The 8,755-nt window shown below is 33.8% G+C and overlaps 1 pseudogene; it reads left to right on the top strand.

Annotated features, from left to right (window-relative positions):
• Nucleotides 1-375: 375 nt before the first annotated feature.
• LOC145247584 (5S ribosomal RNA) lies at nt 376-492 on the top strand (annotated as a pseudogene).
• Nucleotides 493-8,755: the final 8,263 nt, after the last annotated feature.

The following is an 8,755-nucleotide window of genomic DNA, read 5'->3' on the forward strand; positions in this document are numbered from 1 at the left end:
AGAGAGAGAGAAAGAGAGAGAGAAAGAGAGATAGATAGATAGATAGATAGATAGATATAGATATATATGACTACTTCATTTAATCACATAAATGAATATACGAAAGTAGTATTTTATGCGTAAACTTTAAGTATTTACTTCAACAGGGCCCAATACATAGGTAGAGCCATATTTATTTTTATAACTTACTATATATATATATATATATATATATATATATATATATATATATATATATATATACATATATATATATACATATATATATATATATATATACATATATATATATATATATATATATATATATATATATATATATATATATATATATATATATATATATATATATATATATATATATATATATATAGTATGTACGGCATAATCCTGTTGATACATCGGTTCCCGTCAGATCACCGAAGTTAAGCAACGCTGAACCTGGCTAATACCAGATGGGTGACCATTTGGGAATTCTAGGCGCTGTATGTGCTTTCAGCTTATCTCGGCATTGTTTCCAGTCGTCCTGAACCTCCGCTTGCCACTGATATTCAACAATATCGACTCAGAAGAGATGTGGTTGAGGATTTCGCAACTCTTGCAACAAAAATTTCACACGCAGGAACCCTCACCGTGGGTATCCATAGCCTGTCAAGACTGAAAGAAGCCTATATATAACAACATCTATGTTTCATGTGAATTTATCTTGCAAATCAGATAAACTTCCATACCAAAAAGTGTTCAAATTCAGATTTGTCTGCAGGTGCCCATGGCGCAGTGGTTAGAGCACTTGGAAAAAATTCAGATGCAAAAGCGACAATTTTTTGAGCGGGGGCTGAAGGTTCAATCCTCAGTCTGGGCGACCCCAGGAACAATTACGAAATACATAGGACTTCTCTCAAGACATGACTGACAGAACAAGAACATACATGAATTAAATAAAGGGTTCCGTGTAGATTTACGAGTTCAACAGAAATATTCTTGATTTCAACAACATACACCTGAAGAAGGTCGCAGGTTACATCGACCAAGACGTGAATATGACTTTCATTACTAACGATTACTACGATATTATCCCATTGATTACTGTACACACAATAACCCTTATCCCCGTGTGGCTTCCAGGCCTTGATAAGCAGAGCTACTATGTAAAAAAAGATAAGAACTGTAATTAGAAGAATCATACGAATAACGAATCCTCCTCTCAGAAATATTCATGTCTGAATATATCTGCAATCTATATATTTTTGTTCCGTCAATCAGTTGAGAAATGTATAATTTCTGAACATGCAATTATAATAAAAATTCAAGTAATATTAATACAATTTATTCAACGTATAGTTTTTATTATTAGATTGTTTGAATTATTTTTCTTGAGTCCAGGGTGCGCTTCAGCTGGTCTTTATGGCGTCTTTTCTGACCTACTCGTGGTTGGGTCGTGTTCACAAGCGCACTATGAATCATTTTCTTGAACGTGACTAGGATGATTAGCATCAAGGTTAAATGAATTACTTGGATATTTAATTATCGATCGAATATCGATAATTATTTTGAACTTGGTTGAATTTCGTTTAAATGTTATGACACACTAGCTGGACGCCCGGCGTTGTCCGATCGTTCAATACGTTTAAACATGATATTTTAATTTATGCAGATTGCGTATGTATTATTTTAGAATCAGTCCACTATTGATTTTTTTTTTACACAGGAATCATCATTTATCAAGGCCCGGATGCCACTCAAGGATAAGGGTTAATGGGTATACATTGGTCAATGTGATTATAGCGTAGTAAACATAAGTAGTGGGAATTTTGTAAATTGAATTACTTAGGGGAACGCTTCATCAAGAACTTGTTTACATTGGACTTGAAGACAATCAACCAATTAGAAATCGTAATTACTAAATAAATATACTGAATCTTTTAAGAATTCCTGCAAGTTTTATGCTCACATGTACATAAGCTTCATCTGAGAAATGGAGAATGTCTTAATGCTGCCAAATGTTAAGCTTTCGATTTGTTCTTCTAGTGTTTGTGTATTATACGGTGTATCAGTTCAGATAAGTCGGCCTTTCTTATGTTGATTCCTCCTATATTCTGGTTGACTTTTGTTTGATTTTTTTGTTTGATTTTTTTGTTTGATTTTTTTGTTTGATGCGTCACATGTTGGACAAGCTTCGCGGCGAAAAGCATGGCTTTTACCAAAATTTCTTGACATTTTTAGAACGTGCGTGTGTTTTTATTGCTTGTATATATAGTTTTTCCTTTTCTTATAGATAAAATAAAAGAATTTTTACAGAGGAATATTTTACGTTACACGGGCCATGATTACACCGGCTAAGGTTACTCTGGTTTAATATTCCCCTGTAAAAATTAGTTTTATCTATAAAAGAAGAAGGACTATTTTTATGATTGGATTTATTCGATTTTTGGTTCTTATCGGATAAATTTCAGCATAAAACATATCTAAGAACAGGCCCAGAGATATAAATTAGCTTTGTGTGAAATTTGCAAAAGATAAATTCAGCCGTTTCAGAACATATGAGGAACTCATTCGCACACACAAAGTTACTTTTCAATATACGTAGAGATATGCACCATAACATATGAATCTGGAGATTCTATGGTTCGCATTGTTTTTTTCTGATATTTTTTATGGGCAGAATCCTGTTTCAAAAGACATTGCGTGCTTACGGAAGAAACCACGAGAGTGTTGGTAACATCTTAAGTGAATCTTTGTAGAACGAACTGGAAACATACAGGTCGTCAGTCCGTATCGTTAACCTCTAAACCACCGTCACCTCCGTATTATAAACTATTAATCTGAGTGCCCGGCGTTGCCCGAGTGTTTGGAAGTGTGTGTTGAGCAAAAAACATAAAATGGTAGTAGGCAGGCAGGCTCGAACCCGTGACGCGAAAGCGGAAAAAAAAAACATGACGTTTTACCGCTACTCCATGACGCGACAAGCACTTCGGAATGTTGAAATTGAATAAAGTCATTTCAACCGAGCGATGACTAGTAAAAATGGCGACGCAAAAAAAAACGACCCTCCCTGTAGTGAACTACCCAGTTGAGGGTAAAGGAATTAGTATTTTTAGCCAGTTGTTTGATATTAGTCGTCCGAAGGGTCGAGCTTCAAAACGATACCGATCTCGTGAAAATCCGTTGCCGCTGTCGAAAGTTTTAGACATACATACATACATACATACATACATACATACATTTAAACAGACAGGTAAGATTTATATTATAAATAATTTGTTGATACAAGTTTAATCATGGTTTTCTTTCTTTTTTTTTGCAGGTAAGTTTTGCTTTTGACGTTTGTATATTGATTTCAAAAGATTTCGTAAGTATATTTTTTCTCTCTGTACGTGAGGTGTAGACAGGATAATGACCGAAATCTCAGGGTTAGTTGATGGTTCAGTTTATTTATTTATTATTATTATTATTATTATTATTATTATTATTATTATTATTATTATTATTATATAATTTTTCTTGGGTCTTTATTTTTGACTACAATTAAAAGTGATATTCACATCGAGTCTAACAAATAGAAACTCCTAGAGAAGCCATTTTTAATACGCTTTTCAAAAGTTCCTTTATTAAGAACACAATACAATGTCTTTTTAAAATCTATAAACATTCACCCTCTCCCTTTCTCTTTTTTCTCTGTCTATCTATCTCTCTCCTTTCTCTCTCTCCCTTTCTCTCTCTCTCTCTCTCTCTCTCTATATATATATATATATATATATATATAAATAGAATAGAGGTGGAAGGACCTGAATACTCAACGTTTCGCTCGATTTATGCGAGCTTTTTCAAGAGGGATGGTTGAAAAAGCCGCATAAATCGGACGAAACGCTGAGTATACAGATCCTTCCACCTCTATTCTTTTTTCATATTGTCGGATTGAATCCAGCTTAACAATCATATATATATATATATATATATATATAGAGAGAGAGAGAGAGAGAGAGAGAGAGAGATAGATAGATAGATAGATATATAGATAGATAGATAGATAGATAGATAGTAATGCGCTGGTTGTGAAGTGTGTGGAGTGTGAAACATTCGTTGATCATCATTTCACCCCAGCCAACGTCGAGTCAACTTGCTAGTATATATATATATATATATATATATATATATATATATATATATATATATATATATATATAGATATAGATGTTACTTCTGTAATATGCAAGCAAACTCAGTGTTGCACGAGATTGGAAATGCTTCTGATATTTATGCCCAAATCATAAACATCAGTTTGTTTGCTGTAATTTCTATTCTCTGAAGATGATTTGCCTGACTTTGAGACAACTTTTCAGAGGACATCGCGTGCTCTATTTGAATTGGAGTTGAAGGTTAGTACGAAAACCATCGCATTATTCATCTTATCGACTTGTATCTGCAAAAGAAATGTTCACTACTCAAGTAAGAAAATTATGGATGTATGCAAAATACATAAGCGTGTACACAAATACATAAACATACACACTAATACATAAACGTATACACAAATACATAAAATGCACCACCAATGAATAAACGTACACAAATACATAAACATACACGGCAATACATAAACGTACACACCAATACCTAAACGTACACACAAACACATAAACGTACCCAAATACATAAACTTACATACAAGTACATAAATGTACACACCAATACATGAAAGTACCACCAATACATAAACTTACACACAAATATATTAATGTACACACCAATACATAAACGTACGCACCAATACATAAACGTACACAGAAATACATAAACGTACGAACAAATACATAAACCTACCCAAATACATAAACCTACATACAAACACAAAAACGTACACACAAATACATAAACGTACACAGAAATAAAAAAAAACTATATACAAATACATGAACGTATACACAACAACGTAAAGTACACACAAATACATACAAGTATACACAAATACATACAAGTATACACGAATACATATAAATGTTTTATTCATAGTTATGTTTATTGTCCTTATTTTTGCTTTGTATTGCGTATTTTTCCTCTTCTTTTTTATGTGTGTCCGCAAACCTCTTCCTCCCGCATCGCTTTTTTTCTTTATCATCGGTTCCATGAATCGAACTGCTTGCAAGCTATTTGAATGGCCAATTCCTGAGTGTTATTGCCGGTCGACGGATGTCTAACTGCCTCTCTGCTTCCAGATAGTGAAAAATGACCGCTGTGAGAAGCAAAGCGAATCTGATTGGCTAACATGCCAGTTGACTGATTGGTTGCCCGAAGCCTAGCGTTAAATAAAACCCAATCAGCGTCAATACGTATAAAGTCGATTTCGCTTCGTGCATACCGACGTACGTAGATAACCATAGAAATTAACACACAAAAACGCACATGTATATATATACACACACACGCACACACACACGCACACACACACACACACACATAAACATAGAATACAATGATGTGGCGCAACTAAAAGAAAACACAATTGCAACTTCACTTTCGATTTTCAGATTTTGTAATCAACCCTTTATGCTTTTCTGATGAAGGGAAATACAGAATCAATCTTTAAAGATTACAAAATAATTACATGAATGGTTCTGCGCTACGAAACATATGCTGTCAAGAACTGAACATTTAACATGTTTAAAAAATAAACGGTATGAATAATTTGGAATGTAGACTTTTATCATATATATATATATATATATATATATATATATATACAGGGTGTCCATACAGTCCGTGTGCACTTTAAAAAAATTTATAACTTTATTTGTATTTGCAATAGAAATAATCCGTAAAATGTATGTAAAATGTATATGTATTTGTGTGGGGATTATATATATATATATATATATATATATATATATATATATATATATATATATATATATATATATATATATATACACATAATATATATAACTACTTCATTTACTCACATAAATTAATATACAAAAGTATAAATTTATGCGTAAACTTTAAGTATTTACTTCAAAAGTGCTCAATACGTAGGTAGAGCTAGTTAGTAATTTATAAAATATAATCGCCATATATATTTTATAAATTTATATATATATATATATATATATATATATATATATATATATATATATATATATATATATTATGAGGTTATTATTTTTCAGAGATTAAGTAACTAACGAAGTGTAACAAGTGTTCAATACCGGAGAAGAGCAAGGTATACCTTTTATTTATTTTTACATAAGCAGTAATATGTTGCTACACAGTCATGAGCATATTTCGGTCAGCTAGTTATCAGTAACTAGAGACATTGGAAATGTGCTATGTGCATCGAACGGCTTTGATAGCTCGAAAGATCGGCACAATCCCGACAGAATCAAAAGAAAGCGAATCTTAACAAACAAGCGAACGCTGACAGTAAAAGCCATGGTCTTTGCATAAACATCCACTGCGTAAACCTTTAAAGTTTTCTATCAGAAATATACGCTCACTCTCACTCTCACTCTCTCTGTTACTCTTCATCTCTTTCTTCCCTCTACTTCTCTCGCCCTCTCTTTCCCCCTCTCTCTCTCTCTCTCTCACACACACACACATATTGTTCACATCTTGGCATTCTCTATCCTTCACTCTCACCCTCTTTCTCCCTCTCACTACCCTTCATCTTTACCTTCCTCCCTTTTCATCTCTCCGTTTCCAGAAAACGCATCGAATCACAGAAATTAGGAACCCGTGATTTCTGCAAAATCTACAACAATGTAGTAAATAATTGGCAATCAACAATACCCCCACTATCCAACAATCATTAGGTTGTTTACTCAGCAACCGAGAAGGCTAAATGCTTGCCAGTCGGTTTGCCTCAAACTTCACTTTTGACCCAGCAAATCATTCACCCCTGACTTTCCTTTGCAAACAGACGCTACACTAGATAATCTATCACCATCAGTCCTTCTCAGGTGCGCAATATCATAGACAAGTAGACACCTCAGAAGCTTGTGGATCCAATCTTATCCCGGCTGTGCTATTAAAAAAATAATTCGCTGAGGTTGCTCCAGTTCTCTCCAAACTTTACATCAAATGCCTTAACGAATCTTGCTTTCCTGACTGTTGTAAAACTGCTTCTGTGTTAGCAGTTTACAAGAATTCTGGTGAAAGAACTGACCCAGTAAATTATCGCCACATTAGCCTCCCGCCTCGTTTCTCCGAAATATTTGAGTCCATAATTAACCAAGCTCTAGCCCATCACCTTACAGCTGCTAAACTTTTGGCATCAGATATCCTAACTGTAATCACTGAACGTATATACCATACATTGGACAAAGCAGGGGAGGGTAGAGCGATATACCTATATATATCTAAGGCTTCTGCCAGGGTATAGCATGATGGTCTTCTCAGGAAAATCAAATCATACGGTATCACTGGACGCATACTTAACATAATTAAATCCTTCTAAAATAAGAGAAGAATCCAGGTTGTCCTCAACAATCGTACATCTAAATAATATGATATAAACGCGGGTATACCTCAGGGGTCTATTCTTGGACCTATATTATTCTTCATAAATGAACTCCCTGATAATATTGTTTCTGAGATGGGTGTATTTTCTGATGACACCACGCTCTATAACAGGCACAAGGGGAAAACAAATGAACACATATGTAAAGGACTGGTAGAAACACAAGAGGATGACCTCCAATCTGTAGTGGAATGGGGACAAAAATGGATGGAAACATTCAATGCTGCCAAAACTTAGCTTGTTTCTATCAATAATTACAAGAATTCCTCTCAACCATTAATAGCTTTGGCTAAAGATACATTGCCTGAAAGTACTTCTCGGCTTAACGTTCACAGGGAACATGAGTTCGAACAGATATATTGAGAGTAGTGCCATGGCCACTGCGAGAAATATGGACTTCCTCTACCGTGCTAGAAAGTTACTTACGCCTACAAGTATCCTATACCTCTACAAGGCCACCATTCGTATATGTATGGAATACTGTTGTCACATTTCGGCTGGTGCATCTGTTACTAGTCTCTCGCTCCTGGAAAGGGTTAAAAAAATAGTCGCCAACTTGATAGGTCCTGAACTATCATCTAAGCTTCAGCTTCTGTCCCATCAACGAAATGTTGCATCCTTCTGCGTGTTATACAAGTATTTTAATGGCGGATGCTTCGACGAACTATACGCCCATGAAAGAAAAAAAAAGCTGAGGAAAGTGAAAAACAAGAGATGAAATTAAAAAAATCATACAGAAATCGATTTATATTAAAAAAGAAAAAATAAATTTGAATAAAAAAAAATCGGTATTACAAGAAAAACAAAAGAAAAAGAAAAAATATCCGAAGCGAAAAAAAATGTTTAATAAAAAAAAAACAATAAATCGGAAACCATTTAATTCAATTCGTCGTAAAATACAAAAAATAAATAAAATAAAATGCACAACTTATACGCTAGGTTCATATCTGTAAGGAAATGAAAAGCTAAATAAAATAAAAACAATTTGTAAACAATGTTAACGACATTGTTGATCAAATAATAAACATGCAACGGAGTATTTAATCCTTCTCTATCATAAGCCTTTGATATCTTAATGTGATGTTTGAATTCGTTCTACTCATCCTTCAAAATACGATACGAAATTTCTGAATTGTACCGAACAATCTTTCCTGCATCCTCATCTTTTTCAAAACGATGGAATTCGACGCACTCAGTGCCTCTAACAGGTAAAACATAATTGATTTCAGTTTTCGATGATTA

The sequence above is a fragment of the Euprymna scolopes genome, chromosome 25 (assembly GCF_053919585.1).
Source record: "Euprymna scolopes isolate OS-2025 chromosome 25, ASM5391958v1, whole genome shotgun sequence".
Taxonomy (NCBI): domain Eukaryota; kingdom Metazoa; phylum Mollusca; class Cephalopoda; order Sepiida; family Sepiolidae; genus Euprymna; species Euprymna scolopes.